The sequence below is a fragment of the Phoenix dactylifera genome, unplaced genomic scaffold, assembly GCF_009389715.1.
Source record: "Phoenix dactylifera cultivar Barhee BC4 unplaced genomic scaffold, palm_55x_up_171113_PBpolish2nd_filt_p 001075F, whole genome shotgun sequence".
NCBI classification, from domain to species: Eukaryota; Viridiplantae; Streptophyta; class Magnoliopsida; order Arecales; family Arecaceae; genus Phoenix; species Phoenix dactylifera.
The window spans coordinates 37,718-56,291 of record NW_024068423.1 but is presented as its reverse complement, the minus strand read 5'-3'; positions in this window follow the sequence as shown (position 1 = coordinate 56,291).

Here is an 18,574-nt window from a genome sequence, read left to right as displayed (position 1 = left end):
ATTTGGCTTGAGTCAAATTGGACTTGAACTTCTTGCCCATGTGGGACCCACGTCCTGCCTATGTGGGACCCACGTCCTGCCTATGTGGGACCCACATACTGTATGTGGGACCCACATCCTGCTTAAGGTGGGACCCGCATACTGTATATGGGACCCACATCCCGATCGCCCTCCAGGCGACATCATCTTTTTGCATGAGTGACACGTGGCGGAGCAGGACACCTCTTTTGCTTGCATGCGTGACATGTGGCGGGCCTGGACACCTCACACTCCTCCTGATGTCATCCATGACCTCATCTGCCTCATGAGGTCATGCATGACATCGCCCTCCAGGCCACCTCACCCCTTTGCATGCGTGACACGTGGCGGAGCAGGGCACATCTTTTTCTTGCATGTGTGACATGTATCCTGGCAGGACACCTCACAGGACACCTCATAGGGACACCTCACCTTCTTCTTGGCCTATAAATAGGCCACCCCTCTTCCTTCTTCTCTACACAAAAAAAAGAGCACCAGAGAAAGAGAGTGAGAGGAGAGAGTAGCTCTGAAGGTGAAAGCCCAAGAAGGAGTTCTTGAGCTGTGAAGGTCCATCTTCTTCCTTCTCCTTTTCAGCCAACCTTCTGCCTCCCTGCGAGCTAGCACTCCCCAGGAGCTGATCATTCCGGAGCTTCGCGTGGACGAGTCATCGAGGCCGGACGCTTGTGCGGCTGCGAAGCATCCTTGAAGGAACCCCCTTCTAAAGGTAAGAGACCTGATCTCTTTTACGGTTGAGATATGATCTCAATCTTCAAATCACAAGAAGTTGTGATTTATGCATATTTATTCGAATCACACAATCCTCGGAATCTGAGGGCTTTGTGATATTTGGTGTCAAAGCAAAGGATTAGTGGAGACTATTCGATTCTCGAGAACTCTCACGCGTGATCGTGTGACGAAGCGTGGCTCTCCACCCGGGGGCTCATATGATGAGTGCTTTGATAGGCACGTGCGGGTGTCAGCCTATGTATTGGGACTGAGCCCGTGCCACATGTGATGTGCAGTTGAAGATTGTCTTCGACTGGTACCAGAGTTAAAATATCTAAAATATCAAGCATGTTATGGGTTAAAATGTTTAACCCGTTCTTTCCGCATAAAAATTTTCTGAAATTCATGCTTAGCCCTCTGCACGCATACTATCAGTGGTATCAGAGCTCGTCCAGGTTCTTTGTGATATCAAATATCTATGCAAAATGTGATCTTTTACATATGATGTAAACTGATTATATTATTTTATGATGTTATTCATATGATAAATAGACATGTTTGTATGCATGTGGAAACCATTTAACTTGAACATTAAAAGGGGTTTTAATGATTCAAAGTTGTAATGCATGCAAAACCAAGATAAGACATGAATAATGCAATACACTTAATTGTGAATTAAGTATTGATGTAGATCTTAGATTTTAAATGTGATTTAAACATTTAAGACATTGCATAAATCATGGGGATAATGGGTTATCTAATCAAATCTGGTTGGGTTAGACCCAATGGTCAAAATCAAAATATGGAACAATAACTGGTCAAATCTAATTTAAAATGTTTACTTTGGATTCGATCAAGGTAACTCTTGATCTTTGCAATAGTTGTAGTTGATCAAGTCCATGTCTCTTGATAAGACCAAATGGATGTTGATTTGGGCTCCGCGGTTGAGCACTGAGTTTTGATATTGATCGAATTGAAATTGATGAACCAATTGGTGTCTAAGGCAACTGTTATCAGTAGGTTTTTAATTGGGAGCTACTTGCTGGGTTTTGGTCCAGTCAAGTTAATGGCATACCCTTCCGCTGATCTCACTTACCTGGCCATCTTGGTGAATCTCTTTTGATCAGATCTCTGATTGACTCTAATTGACCCATGCCTGTAAGGAAATCGGTCGGACCGATTTAGGTGCACTGACTCAAACCTGTTCTTATTAACCTCTGATTTGAAGAAGTCAGTGGGAGGATCAAGGTTAGTCAGCTTTTCGTGTTTCATACAAATCCTCTAAATTATCAGGTTCTTAAAAATGGTGCGGTTAATGGAAGATGACCGTGTCATAGCCTCCCATTGCGTTGAAATGATAATCAGTCCAATATGTTTATGATCATTGGAGGCGATACACGCCTGGTGCTCATCGGCTATTGGGATTGTCACTCAATTAATGTTGAATCGGTTGCATCCATTGAATAGGTGGTCAGGTGAGCCGAGACACACTCGGGCTTGGTCATCTATTAATGTGATAAACTTATTGCAGCAAGTTGATGGTTGGACCTGACCAGGTTTTTCAGTGGAGGTGACACACACCTGCTGAAGTGGCCTGTGGCAAAAGGATAATACTGGGAGTTGTTTGGTGAAGCAATTGGTTATGAACCTACCCTTAGAAACAGATGGGTTAGCCGAGACACACTCGGGCCCATCTGTAGTCTATGTGGATTCCGGTACCCACTAAAGAATTAGGAGTAATTCTTCGGATTAAAGTAGAGGCTATTGATTTGTACAAAATGGTGGGAGGATCTTTGGACTAAAATCCAAATTTCTTGATTATATTGATTCATTTACTGATTAGGCTTTGTTGTCATTCTTTGCAGAAATGGCCACTCAATTGTCACTTAGGTCATTGTTAGATAATGATAAGTTGACCGGTCCCAACTTTTCAATCTGGCTTAGAAAGCTTAAGATCGTCCTAGAACATGAGAGGACCATGTATATAATTACTGATCCGGCACCTGAATTGCCTCCTGCTAATGCACGGGTAGCAGTCCGTGACGCTTACCAGAAATGGACGAGTGATCGGATCACTGTCCGGTGCATTATGCTAGCGGCGATGAGCGACGAATTCTCGCGGAGATTCGAGAGTGCTCAGCCGAACGAGATCATTCAAGTATTGAATGAATCGTTTGGCGTCCCTGATGACGATAAAAGGTATAGTACTAGTTGCTGTATCTTTAACGCCAAACTCAGGGAAGGGGCCTCTATTACGGACCATGTACTGTACATGATCGAGTTGATAGAGCGCCTGAGCAAACTCGGCTTTTCCCTGCATGAACAATTGGGAAAGGACGCGATTTTGAATTCCCTGCCTGATTCCTACCGACCATTCCTCACTCATTATAGAATGACAAAGCCTGTACTCAACTTCCATGGTCTTTTGGGGTTGTTGCAGAACTTTGAGAAGGATAACCAGCTCAGGAAAGGGCCGGTTAATGTGGTTGGTGGTGGGGCAGGACGCCGTCCCTTTGGGAAAGGGAAAAACAAAAATAAAAATAAAAGGAAGAGAAAGGTGCTAAGTGTCGGGACATCTTGTCAGATGATAAGAAAGCGGGCTGACCCTAGAAAGGCGGTGTGCTACCACTGTCAGAAACTGGGACACTGGAAAAGGAACTGTCCTCTGTATGTAGCCACCCTTGATCCAAACAGGCCTAGGAGAAATGAGCAAACAGTTGCTGGGCAAGGTACTTGTATGATAACTCCTTGTAATTTCTCCATATGTGATAAATTGATTTGGGTATTATATACCGGTAGTCCTTATAATATTTGCAATTCATTACAGGGACTGCATGTCAATAAGAGATTTGAGGATAATGAGAGGTTCCTGAATGTTGGAGATGGAAGGATTGTTCCAGTTCTAGCATTGGGAGATCTTAAGTTAGTTTTCAATTCTCATGTAATCGCCTTAAGTGACTGTCACTTTTGCACGTCGTTCTTAATGAACGTCATTTCTCTAGGGCTTTTAGCCCAAAACAGTTATGAAATATCAATAAAGAATCGTTCTTGTAATATCATTGTGAATGGTGTTATTATGGTTGATGGACAATTAATAAATGGCATTTACACAATATCACATCCTGTTAGTGTAATGTACACATCAAGTAAGCGACCCAGGATAGATAATGTCTCTGATACCTACCTATGGCATTGCCGGCTAGGACATATTAACAAGAATAGGATCAACAAGTTGGCCAAGTTGGGTATTCTGAATATTAATAATCTTGAATCATTTCCAACTTGTGAGTCTTGTCTTCTTAGTAAAATGACCAAATCACCCTTTACTGGAAAAGGTGAGAGAGCCATAGATATTCTAGGACTCGTACATACGGATGTATGTGGACCTATGAGTACAAGTGCCAGAGGAGGGTACAGCTATTTCATTACGTTTATAGACGACCTGTCTAGGTACGGGCATGTGTTTCTTATGAGGCATAAGTCCGAGTCTTTTGAAATGTTCAAATTATACCGTAATGAAGTAGAGAAACAAACTGGAAAGTATATTAAAATTCTTCGATCTGATCGAGGAGGAGAATATCTCTCCAGTGATTTCTTGACTTATCTGGAAGAGAATGGGATTCTGTCTCAGTGGACCGCTCCTGGAACACCTCAACATAACGGTGTATCTGAAAGGAGGAACAGGACTCTGTTAGACATGGTCCGGTCCATGATGGGTTTCGCTAGCCTGCCTTTATCCTTTTGGGGATATGCTCTAGAATCTGCCTGCTATATCTTAAATAAGGTTCCTAGTAAATCTGTAATTAAAACACCACATGAGATGTGGACTGGGCGTAAGCCAGTGATCACTCACCTAAGAGTTTGGGGGTGTAAGGCCTATGTCAAACGTTTGAAAGCAGATAAGCTGGAATCCAAATCTGATAATTGTTTCTTTGTCGGATATCCAAAACAAACCTTAGGGTATTACTTCTATAATACTGATACGCAAAAGTTGTTTGTCAGTAATAGGGCTGTTTTCCTTGAGAAGGAGTTCCTTGGTGAAGGAGCGAACAGCTCTGATGTTGCACTTAAGGAAGTTCAACGTATAGAAGAACCAGTACAGACTAAAGAATCGGATTTGATTAGATCAGATCCAGAACCCATTATAGAGACATCCATGAGGCGATCCGGTAGAGTACCGCATCAGCCGGACAGATACTATGGTTTTCTGGTCCAGGACGGCGAACCGGTTGGTCTCGATGAGAACACAGAGGATCCCGTCACATACATGGATGCTATGCAAAGGTCTGATTCTGAAAAATGGTTTAATGCCATGAAATCCGAATTGGAGTCCATTGAGGTCAATGATGTATGGACATTGGTTGACCCACCTGAAGGAATCAAACCCATTGGGTGTAAATGGATTTTCAAGAGGAAGAGAGGCGCAGACGGAAATGTGGAAACCTACAAAGCCCGTCTAGTTGCCAAGGAATTTCGCCAACGTTATGGCATAGACTATGACGAGACGTTTTCTCCTGTGGCAATGCTGAAATCCATTCGGATCATGCTTGCAATAGCTGCACATCTGGACTTAGAGATTTGGCAGATGGATGTTAAAACCGCTTTTCTGAATGGAGATTTAGAGGAGCAGGTGTATATGATACAGCCTGAAGGTTTTATTTCTGCAGATAAATCTAAGGTATGCAAGCTTCAGAAGTCCTTATACGGACTGAAGCAGGCTTCTCGAAATTGGAACATACGCTTTGATACGGTGATCAAGACGTATGGCTTCGTTAGGAACGGAGAGGAACCTTGCATATATAAGTGGGTAAATAGTTCAGTAGTGATGTTTCTTGTACTGTATGTGGATGATATTCTTTTAATAGGGAATGACATTCCTGCACTACAGGGAATAAAGATCTGGCTGTCATCACAGTTCTCCATGAAAGATCTGGGAGATGCATCCTACATCCTAGGGATGAAGATCTATAGGGATAGGTCTAAAAGGTTGCTTGGGTTATCCCAGTCCACGTACATAAATACTGTGCTGAAACGATTCAGCATAGAAAATTCCAAGAAAGGCTATCTTCCGATAGGTCATGGAATCACTCTTTCTAAAGGAGATTGCCCGACAACTTCCCAAGAAAGAGAGCGTATGAGTAGAATTCCATATGCCTCTGCTGTGGGATCTATTATGTATGCTATAACATGTACTAGACCAGATGTGGCGTATTCACTAGGAGTAGTGAGTAGGTACCAATCTGACCCAGGAGAGAGCCACTGGAAAGTTGTAAAGACTATCCTCAAGTATTTGAGAAATACTAAGGATAAGTGGCTTGTTTATGGAGATACTGAGTTGAGACTTGTCGGTTATACCGATTCAAGTTTTCAATCAGACCGAGATGATAGCAAGTCTGTGTCTGGTTATGTGTTTACCCTGTTAGGTGGGGCCGTGTGCTGGAAAAGTTCCAAGCAGCATACCGTGGCAGACTCTGTATGCGAGGCTGAATACATTGTTGCATCTGATGCCGCCAAAGAAGCTGTCTGGTTACGAAAGTTCATTGCTGAGCTCGGAGTTGCACCCTCCGCTGATGGACCAGTCCCACTATACTGCATCGCTCAAGCTAAAGAACCAAAGGCACACCAACGCACCAAGCACATTCTGCGCCGGTATCACCTTGTTCATGAGATAGTAGAACGAGGTGACGTTGATCTTCAAAAGATTGACGGGAAGGATAACTTAGTCGACCCCTTCACTAAGGCCCTCAGTATAAAGGAGTTTGACCATCATTACTTGAAGATGGGTATACGATACTGTACTGATTGGCTTTAGGTCAAGTGAGAGTTGTTGGGAATTATGTCCTAAATCCAATCAATTGTTGATTGTAAATGTATTTGAATCAATTATAAATAACATGGTATTTATTCATCACCAGAACATCTTCACAAACTCCGATGTGATGAAGTCCTTAGGACTGCTTTGTGTAATGAAATATAATTTTGTCACACAGGTCCTTAAAAGTTCATGATCGTATGATATACTATTAATAGGACGATAGTATTATCGGGCGTAGGTCATTGTGTATCATATTTGTTGGTTGTCTTCCAAACCAAAGAGTATAGAGATACTAGTATGGTATACAGGTGAATGGTAGTCTACGTTCACTGAACGTGACCAATTGACGGACTCTCTCTTGTCAAGAGTTGTTCCGAGTGGATATGGGTATATGTATCCTTTAGACCTAAGATTGCAACCGGTGGCTTGCAAGCAACTCACTGTACTTTGGTGCCGGACTACCTGGATTTCTAATCCAGCGACGGAAGGTTTCTGGGTCCAGTCAAGTACTTGTGGTAGTCAGTTGCAAATCAAGATGGGATTGACCTCCCTTAGGAATAAGGGTGAATGCCTTGTGTTTTCAATTAAGTAGTACCCTGGTCAGGAAAAGTCAAATCTCTATCACTTGACTTATTGAATTGAAACATATTTCCGGATGGATCATTTTAGGGTAGACAGACTCTGAACCCACCCTGGGCATTTTCTGGTCAAGAGGATGAATTATGCGGTAACCATGGTCCATAGGTTCTAAAATGTTGCTTTGCATCTATTCGGCCTATTCGGTCTCGGGTCCCATTGCCAGATGGTTACTTCGATTAGTGCAGGAAGTGTTCTTGTACTACCGGCTTAGGCTCGAACCTGTGAGGTCACACGCTTAGAAGTTTCTGGATTGATCAAATAGCTGATTGACGATTGAGAATCGTCTAGAGGTAAAATAGTCAATGTGATTGATTGATTGCCCTAAGCAATTGTTGCTTGGAAAAGTTAATTGATGATTGGATCACTGATTAGACTCAATTTGCCCCCAACCAAATTAGATTTGGCTTGAGTCAAATTGGACTTGAACTTCTTTCCCATGTGGGACCCACGTCCTGCCTATGTGGGACCCACGTCCTGCCTATGTGGGACCCACATACTGTATGTGGGACCCACGTCCTGCCTATGTGGGGCCCACATACTGTATGTGGGGCCCACATCCTGCATATGTGGGACCCACATACTGTATGTGGGACCCACATCCTGCTTAAGGTGGGACCCGCATACTGTATATGGGACCCACATCCCGATCGCCCTCCAGGCGACATCATCTTTTTGCATGAGTGACACGTGGCGGAGCAGGACACCTCTTTTGCTTGCATGCGTGACATGTGGCGGGCCTGGACACCTCATACTCCTCCTGATGTCATCCATGACCTCATCTGCCTCATGAGGTCATGCATGACATCGCCCTCCAGGCCACCTCACCCCTTTGCATGCGTGACACGTGGCGGAGCAGGGCACATCTTTTTCTTGCATGTGTGACATGTATCCTGGCAGGACACCTCACAGGACACCTCATAGGGACACCTCACCTTCTTCTTGGCCTATAAATAGGCCACCCCTCTTCCTTCTTCTCTACACAAAAAAAAGAGCACCAGAGAAAGAGAGTGAGAGGAGAGAGTAGCTCTGAAGGTGAAAGCCCAAGAAGGAGTTCTTGAGCTGTGAAGGTCCATCTTCTTCCTTCTCCTTTTCAGCCAACCTTCTGCCTCCCTGCGAGCTAGCACTCCCCAGGAGCTGATCATTCCGGAGCTTCGCGTGGACGAGTCATCGAGGCCGGACGCTTGTGCGGCTGCGAAGCATCCTTGAAGGAACCCCCTTCTAAAGGTAAGAGACCTGATCTCTTTTACGGTTGAGATATGATCTCAATCTTCAAATCACAAGAAGTTGTGATTTATGCATATTTATTCGAATCACACAATCCTCGGAATCTGAGGGCTTTGTGATATTTGGTGTCAAAGCAAAGGATTAGTGGAGACTATTCGATTCTCGGGAACTCTCACGCGTGATCGTGTGACGAAGCGTGGCTCTCCACCCGGGGGCTCATATGATGAGTGCTTTGATAGGCACGTGCGGGTGTCAGCCTATGTATTGGGACTGAGCCCGTGCCACATGTGATGTGCAGTTGAAGATTGTCTTCGACTGGTACCAGAGTTAAAATATCTAAAATATCAAGCATGTTATGGGTTAAAATGTTTAACCCGTTCTTTCCGCATAAAAATTTTCTGAAATTCATGCTTAGCCCTCTGCACACATACTATCAATTATCACTAGAAGTTGCTTGGTGAAGCAACTGGTTTAGAACCTACCAATAGGTGCATATGGGTTAGCCGAGCCACACTCGGGCCTATATGCGATCTATTGGGTTCTAGTGCCCACTAAAGAATTAGGAGTAATTTTTCGAATTGGAGGTAGAGGCTACCAATTTGTATAAAATAGTGGGAGTACCTTTAGACTAAAGTCCAAGTCTAATGTGTTTAGTCAATTCATATACTAATAGCCAAATTTTTTTATACAGAAATGGCCACTAATTTGTCACTTCGCTCATTGTTGGACAATGACAAGTTGACTGGTCCAAATTTTAATAATTGGCATAGGAAACTGAAAATAGTGCTAGAGCATGAAAGGATCCTTTATGTGATAACGGATCCAGCACCTGAGCAGCCCGCTGCTAATGCATCAAGATCGGCCAGAGACACTTATCAGAAGTGGCTTAGTGACCGGATCACTGTTCGATGCATCATGTTGGCAGCAATGAGTGATGAGTTTAGTAGGCGTTTTGAGAATACGCAGCCAGAAGATATTATTCAAGTGTTGAATGAATCATTCGGTGTTTCTGACGACGTTGAGAGGCACAAAACTAGTTGTGCCATCTTCAGCGCCTGAATGAAAGATGGAACCTCGGTAACGGATCCTGTACTGTACATGATTGAGTTGATCGAGCGTCTAAGCTCTCTTGGTTTTTCCCTTCATGATCAATTGGGGAAGGATGCCATACTAAACTCATTGCCTGGATCATACCGTCCTTTTCTCACTCATTTTCGTATGACGAAACCTGAGTGAATTATCACCAATTGTTAGGGTTACTACAGACGTTTGAGAATGATCACCAACTTCTTAAGAAGACGGTGAACTTTGTGGGAGGTTCATCCAAGGGTCGCCCCTTTAAGAAAGGAAAAAAAAAAAAAAAATCCAAAAGAAACAAGTGCACCATGCTCAGCCTAGTCAGAAAAAGAATAAAAAGGCTGATCAGAGCAAAGCGGAGTGCTTCTTCTGCAAGAAGCAAGGACATTGGAAGAGGAACTGTCCTCTTTACATTGCATCTCTCGATCCGAACCGGTTTAAGAAAAGTGGGCAATCAGTTGCCAATCAAGGTACTTATATGATAACACCTTGCAATTTTTCTATTTGTGATAATTTGACCTGGGTATTGGATACCGGTAGTCCTTTTAATATTTGCAATTCGTTGCAGGGGCTACAAGTCAGTGAGAGATTTGAAGAAGGAGAAAGGTTCCTGAATGTTGGAGATGGAAGATCAGTTCCAGTTCTAGCTTTAGGAATTCTTAAACTTGAATTTAGCTCTCATGTAAATGTCCTTAGTGATTGTCACTATTGTCCAAGTTTTTTATTGAATGTCATTTCTGTAGGCCTTTTGGCTAAAAATGGTTATGAAATATCAATAAAAAAGGATTATTGCAATATCATTTGGAATGGTGCTGCTGTAATGAATGGAACTCTGAGTAATGGCATTTATATTTTGTCACAGCCTGTTCATGTAATGTACAAGTCCAATAAGCGCCCTAAAATAGATAATGTCACGGATGTCTACCTTTGGCATCATAGGCTAGGACATATTAACAAGAACAGGATGAACAGGTTAAGTAAAGAGGGAATCCTCGATGTTAATGATTATGAATCATTGACAACCTGTGAATCATGCCTTCTTGGTAAAATGACCAAATCACCTTTTACCGAAAAAGGTGAACGAGCCAGTGACTTATTGACCCTTGTACATTCTAATGTATGTGGGCCAATGAGCACAAATGCTAGAGGTGGGTATTCATATTTCATTACATTTACAGACGACCTTTTTAGGTATGGTTATGTCTATTTAATGAGACATAAATCTGAATCATTTGAAATGTTCAAATTATATCGTAATGAAGTAGAAAAACAAACTGGAAAGAGTATTAAAACTCTTCGATCAGATCGAGGAGGTGAATACCTCACCAGTGAGTTTTTGACATATCTAGGAGAAAATGGGATTCTCTCTCAATGGACTCCTCCTGGTACACCACAGTATAACGGTGTATCAGAAAGGAGAAATCGAACTCTGTTAGACATGGTTCGATCCATGATGGGGTTTGCTGATCTGCCCATATCCTTTTGGGGATATGCTCTTGAGTCAGCCTGCTACATTCTAAATAAGGTTCCAAGTAAGTCTGTAAATAAAACACCACATGAGATGTGGACTGGACGTAAGCCGATGCTCTCTCACCTTAGGGTTTGGGGGTGTCCAGCGTACGTCAAACATTTGAAGACAGACAAACTTGAACCCAAGTCTGACAAATATTTCTTTGTTGGTTATCCTAAAGAAACTAAAGGATATTACTTCTACTTTGCTAAAGAACAATAGTTATTCGTAAGCAATAGAACTGTTTTCTTAGAGAAAGAATTCCTTAGTGAAGGAACTAAAAGCTCTAATGTTGAGCTTAGGGAAGTTCAACATGTAGAAGATCCGACACCATCTACTGAACTAGTTGAGTCGGATTTAATTAGATCAGATCCAGAACCCATCTTAGATGCACCATTAAGGCGATCAGGTAGAGTACCACGTCAGCCGGACAGATACTACGGTTTCTTGGTCCAGGACGGGGATCTTGTCGAACTTGATGAAAACGATGAGGATCCGATCACCTATATGGATGCTATGCAGAGGCATGACTCTGATGCATGGCTTGGAGCCATGCAATCCGAAATGGAATCCATGAAGGTCAATGATGTATGGACATTAGTTGACCCACCCGAAGGGATTAAACCCGTAGGGTGTAAGTGGATTTTCAAAAGAAAACGGAGTGCAGACGGAAAAGTAGAGACCTATAAAGCTCGTCTGGTTGCCAAGGGATATCGTCAACGTTATGGTATTGACTATGACGAGACGTTTTCTCCTGTGGCAATGCTCAAATCCATTCGGATTATGCTTGCGATAGCAGCACACTTAGATTATGAGATCTGGCAGATGGATGTTAAAACCGCTTTTCTAAATGGAGATTTAGAAGAGGAGGTGTATATGATGCAACCTGAAGGTTTTATATCTGCAGATGAGTCTAAGGTGTGCAAGCTTCAAAAATCCATTTATGGATTAAAGCAAGCTTCACGGAGTTGGAACATACGATTTGATAAGGTGATCAAATCATATGGCTTCATTAAGAATGAAGAGGAACCTTGCATTTATAAATGGGCAAATGGTTCAGTTATTATATTTCTTGTTTTGTATGTGGATGACATTCTTTTAATCGGAAATGACATTCCTGCATTACAAGGAATAAAGGTTTGGCTATCATCTCAATTTGCCATGAAGGATATGGGAGAAGCATCTTACATCCTAGGGATGAAGATCTATAGAGATAGATCTAGAAGATTGCTTGGATTATCCCAATCCACATACATTGATACTATACTGAAAAGGTTCAGTATGATTAATTCCAAGAAAGGCTATCTTCCAATGGGCCATGGAATTAACCTCTCTAAAAGGGATTGTCCGACAACCTCTCAAGAAAGAGAGAGTATGGATAGAATTCCATATGCTTCGGCAGTGGGATCTATAATGTATGCCATGACATGTACTAGACCAGACGTGGCATACTCACTAGGAGTAGTGAGTAGATACCAGTCTGATCCAGGTAGCAACCACTGGAAGGTTGTAAAAACCATCCTTAAGTATTTGAGAAATACTAAAGATCAGTGGCTTGTCTACGGTGATTCTGACTTAAAACTTGAGGGATATACCGATTCAAATTTTCAGTCAGATCAAGATGATAGCAAGAGCGTGTCGGGATATATCTTCACTCTTAAGGGTGGGGCCATCTGCTGGAAGAGTTCCAAGCAGCATACAGTGGCAGATTCTACATGTGAAGCAGAATACATTGCAGCATCTGATGCAGCCAAGGAAGCCGTATGGTTGCGCAAGTTCATCACCGAGATGGGAGTGGCACCTTCCATTGATGGTCCAGTTCCTATATTTTGTGATAACACTGGAGCCATAGCTCAGGCAAAGGAACCTAAAGCACATTAGCGGACCAAGCATATTCTGCGACGCTATCACCTGGTTCGAGAGATTATAGAACGAGGTGATATTGATCTTCAGAAGATTGACACAAAAGAAAATCTGGCTGACCCATTTACCAAAGTCCTCGGCATCAAAGAGTTCAACGAACACAAGTCGAAGATGGGTATTAGATACTGTGCCGATTGGCTTTAGGCTAAGTGGGAGTTGTTGGGAATTGTATCCTAAATGTCAATCGTCAGCATATTGATGATTGAATTTTGTAAATAAATTGACAAATTAATAAAGTATTATTTGGCATTATTCATCATTTCATCTTCAAATGAACTATTATATGATGAAGTCCTTAGGACTTATGTTATGATAAAGGAGGATTTATCTTTCAGTCCTTAAACTTGTTCGCGACCAAATAATATGTTGTTACTAGGACGACAACATTATCGAGATTAGGTCGTTGTGTGACATATACGTTGGTTGTCCTCTTAACCAAGGAGTGTGGAGACACTGGTATGCCATACAGGTGAAGTGTAGGAGTACATTTCACTAATTGTGACCAATTTCGGAACGCTCTACTGTCAAGAGATGTTCCGAGTGGATATGGGTATAAGTTTGGCCCTCTGACCTGAGACCGCAACCTGTGACTAGCAAGCAACTCACTGTACGTTGGTACCGAACTACCTGAATTTCTAATTCAGTGACGGAAGGTCACTGGGTGCAGTCAAGTATTTGCGTAGTCAGTTGTGAGTCAAGATGGAATTGACCCCTCCTGGAAACAAGAATAATGTCTTGTGATTAATTTAGCAAAACCTTGGCCAGGGTAATCCCAGTGAGGAGTCACGAGATATCTAAAGTTAATCACATAATGAATGTACTAATTATAGGGTTGACAGTGAGCTCTAAGTCATCCTGGCATTAAGAGTCAAAGAGATTGAATTATACAGTAACCATAGTTCAGGGTTCCAGAATATTTGCTTCGCATATATTCGGCCTATTCGGACGTCGGGTACCATTGCTAGATGGTCACATCGATTAGTGTAGGAAGTCGTTCCTATACTACCGGCTTAGGTTCGAACCTATGAGGTCACACGCATAGAAGATTCCTGATTGATCAAGAAGGCTGATGAATGATTAAGAATCATTCAGGGGTAAATTGGTCAATTCGATTGGCAAATTATCTTATAAAATAATTAAAGTAATTATCGGAGGATTAATTAGTAATTAGATTGCTAATGAACTCAATTGGATTGAGTAATTAGACTAAGGATGAGCCAAATTGAATTAGATTCAATTCTAGGCTCAATCAGGGTTTTTGACCTGATTGGATTAGGTCTGAATCAAGAGGACTTAGGTTGACCAAATTAAATTAGATTAAATTTGTGCTTAATTAGGGTTTGACCTAATTGGATTAGGTTCAACCCATGGTAATTGGATCATTCTAATTGTTAGGATTTAATTAAATTAAATGGGTTTGATCTGAAACTGTTCGGATCTTGAAATCCACTTGTCACATATCCATACATGGCGCCATAAATTGATTTTTAATATGATTAAAAATTAATTTAATTTATTTAATGGTGCCATAGGACACTTGGCAATATCAGGGACCTCTTTCATCATTAGATGGGTCGAAATGGAGAGATAAATTCATGAAAAGAATTGGATAAGATCAAATTCTCTCTCTTCATGACATATGTCATCCTTATCTTTATCTCACTTCTAATTAAGGTTGAATTTCGAATTTAATCATCACAAAATAACCATGTGACCCTCTAATCTGTTTGGGGGCATGGGAATTTCGAAATTGAAAGAGGAAAGTGGCAACATGATGAATGGTTTAGATTAGATCAAGCTTCATCATGTAATGGCACATGAACTTGAATTTTGAATTCAAAATTCAAAACCCCACAAAATCCTCCACAAATATGGGATGGTTGGCATGAAGTTAGGTAGGAGAGCAACATTAAAAGGACCTCCATCATCTGGTGGTCGAATTCAAGGAAAAAAGAGAGAAAAAGAAGAAGAAAAAAGGGAAAAGAAAAGAGAGGAACCCTAGTTCATGCATGGAAAAATTCTGCATTCAATCTAGCTGACTTCTTCCTCCTCTAAGTCCATCGCGCCATTAGTGTTAGGGGTCCCTGATAAGAGTCTTTAGATCAGATCTAAGTCCTCTTCAATCCCTTTAAAGCTTTCCTCCAAGTTCTTCCAAGAAGGCGGATCAAAAGTTGATAGCGTTTGGAAGATCAAATTTCAGCCTCAAGAAATTCTGCGCAAGCTAGCACTTCCGCAGGATTGGATCTCTTCAGGAACATCGCGTGGACTTCTCGTAGAGGCCATTCGTGTGCGTGGCTGCGAAGTCGAGGATCAGATCCACAAGTTTCATCCATCATAAAAGGTATTAATCCTACATTAATCTTTTATTATAGTGTCAAGATCTAGGTCTGATTTCCCGAGGTTTTACCCTCTTTTGGGGCTCCTCACGGAGATATCTCCAGAATCCATTCAATGGATATTCGGAGATTAATCGGAATAGAGTTCTTAAGTTTCAGATCTGATAGTTAATCATGCATGAAAGTTTTAGCATAATTGTTTAAACGATTCCGGCATAATCCTATGTGTTCTTAAGGTGCTGATTTCTAGATTTGATCTTGTAAGCATGCATGAATTAAATTGTTTGATTCGATTTTTTCGCTGTGTTTTAAAACTTAAAAAGAACTACGTATGGCTTGATCCCCCTTATGAAGGGGTACGTAGGCAACCCGATCAGGTTCAGCCATGGTTTTTTAAAAAAAAAAAAAAATCAGCATGCTTAACACCGAAGAACCTAGGATTCACTTTCATGTGATTCACACCGCCTCCAGCAAATGGCTAGCCGATCACAGCTCGGCCGAGACTTCAGATAATGGCCGAGACCCTCACCCTATAAAAAGGGGATAGGGAAAGGCCTTCGATAAGCCATTAAAAGACAAAGTAATTCAAAACATTTAGAAACCTCTCAAAAAATTTTGCTAACTTAAACATCGGAAGGCCCTCACCGGAATCCCTGGCCAAAGCTTTGTGCTGGTAACCCGGAGCGTAGGAGGTGGCTCCCTTTCTCCGCTTTCTCCGTCCCGACCGGCATCTTCTCGGCTTCCTTCGGCGTGGCCACCGTCAGGCCAAATTTCAACCACAACATCTGGCGCTAGAGGAAGGGTCTAAGTCATGATCATGAGGTTGAGGAGTTGAGGAGCTTCTAATGCATCGAGGCGCCGAGCACCAACTCTCGGCAACTTGCTCCAAAGTCCACCCCCTGCGGCACCGGCGGATCAAATTTCTTAGGTCCAGCTAGAGCAGTTTAATCTTCTCGTCCAGCAAGTCTAAACACTCACCGCGGCCGTTCAAGGCCTGCAGCAAGCAAGAGCCCAGCCTGCACCCCCTCCTCGTTGGCGCGAGTCGTTAGGACGACGCTCGCAACGTCATTCCTCTGCCAGGCAGTGCGCGATGGCCGACGAAAGGGAGCGTCGCCACTACCGAAGCTCCCACCAAGCTCGATCCCTAAGCCAGGAGGGCTTGTCACGCAGCCATCACCCTGAGAGCCTGTGCCGAAGTCTGATGCCCCAAGCACAGAAACAACCATCGGAGGCGAGGTCCACCCCATGCCGAGCTGCAACAGAAGCCCAGCCCGTCGCCGAGTTCGACAGAAAAGTTGAGGAGTTGGAGCGACAGATCCAGGCGCTCTGAGACCAAGGCTCGAAGCGTGACGCCGATCTCGAATTCACAACTGAGTGTCCATTACCTCGATGGATCGTTGACGAGCTGACCCCCTTGAGGTTCAAGATGCCGCAAATTGAGCCGTATGATGGCTCGTCCGACCCTCTGGATTATTTGGAAAGCTACAAAGCCCTTATGACACTCCAAGGGACAACAAACACCCTACTCTGCAGGGCCTTTCCGGCAACTCTCTGCAAGGCAGCCCGCATTTGGTTTTCCAGGCTAAGGCTCGGCTCGGTTCTACCTTTTGAGCAGGTGGGCAGGTAGTTTACAACTCATTTTGCTGCTAGCCGACGTCAGCGCCAGAGCTCAGATTATCTCGTTGACATCAAACAGAAGGAGGAAAAATCTTTAAAAGACTATATTGATCGCTTCACCTTGACTACATAGGAGGTTCGCGATCTCGACCAGTCCATCGCCATGTCAGCATTGAAGACTGGTACTCGGTCTTACAAGTTTCTCTTCTCTATCGAGAAGAACTTTTCCGCCAACTTTGCAGAGATGCTGGCCCGAGCTCGAAAGTATGCCAAGGCTAAGGAAGCCATGGCCTTGCGGTGGGAGGTGGCCGAACGGCCTTCCTAGATGCAGAAGAAGTGCCATGAGGAGCACGACCGACCAAGGAGCAGATCCTCTGGCACGAGAAAAATCCTCCTCGGCCCAAGAGCTCGGATCACCCGAGGTCTTCCCTCCAGAAGTTCAGAAAATACACTCCCCTCACATCCACCACGGAGATTCTCATGGAGATCGAGGGCTAAAGTTGGCGAAAGAGCTCAACGTCCGCCGCCTGAAGGTCTTCAGCGACTCCCAGCTGGTGATGAGCCAAGTCCTGGGGGATTTCGAAGCTCGGGAACCGACAATGATGAAATACCTCCAAAAGGTATGGGATATCACTTCAACTTTAAACAACTTTGATATTCAGTATATTTCCAGGTCGGAGAACGTGAGGGCCGACTTGCTGTCAAAGCTAGCGACGTCCAATTCGAACGAGCTTCCGAAGACCACTTTCCTCGAGTACCTGAAGGCACCAAGCACTAAAGATCCTGAACCAGTCCTGTGCAAAGAAATCGAGCCGAACTGGATGGACCCTCTTATTAACTTCCTACAAAACTGAGTCCTCCCTGCGGATAAGCTTGAAGCCCGATGAATTGAGTGCCAAGCAACTCGGTACCTCATGTACGGGGGCAAGCTATACCGCCTGTCATTCACATCGCCACTCCTCAGATGTCTCCGCCCCTCAGAGGCCGACTACACGATGAGAAAAGTTCACTAAGGAATCTGCAGAAGCCATCAAGGATGCAATGCTCCCTCGAACGCAGGAACATGCAATGACACCCCGGCCTAAGCTCAGGGCACCCTACAGTGTCGACCGCGAGCCGAAGAGGCTCCCTTGACCACAGGAACATGCAAGGATGCACCGGCCCGAGCTCACGGAGCCCTACTACGTCGACCACGAGCTGAAGAAGCTCCCTCAACCTCAAAAAAAAATTTGATGATGCCTTGACCTTAGTTCGAGTGCCCAAGTTAAAGCCTAAAAAGATCTACAAGGCCAAAAGGCATCAAAACTCACGACGACCTTCTACCTAAAAGATACCCTAGCGAACTGCAGTGCGAAAGTTAAACGGGGTCCCGACCTCAGGTTTCGTATAAAGGTCCGAAGCAGACCTGATGTTCAACCTCGGCGCCTGAAATGCGCCAACGGACAAGCTCGGAAGCAGTGAGCTCTTCATCGACTTTGCAAGACTATATATCTTACCATCAGCTTAAACCACCCAAGCTCGGCTCGAGAAGCTCAGCCTGAAGCCGTTAGCTCCAATGATACGAGAGGTGCATTCCACTCGAGACATACACCTTCACGAACATTTGGTCGTAGCATAGGACGATCGACAACTCGGCTACTTCCTTCGGTCGAGCCAAAGAATGACTCAAACTCGGAAGTCGGGGGAAAA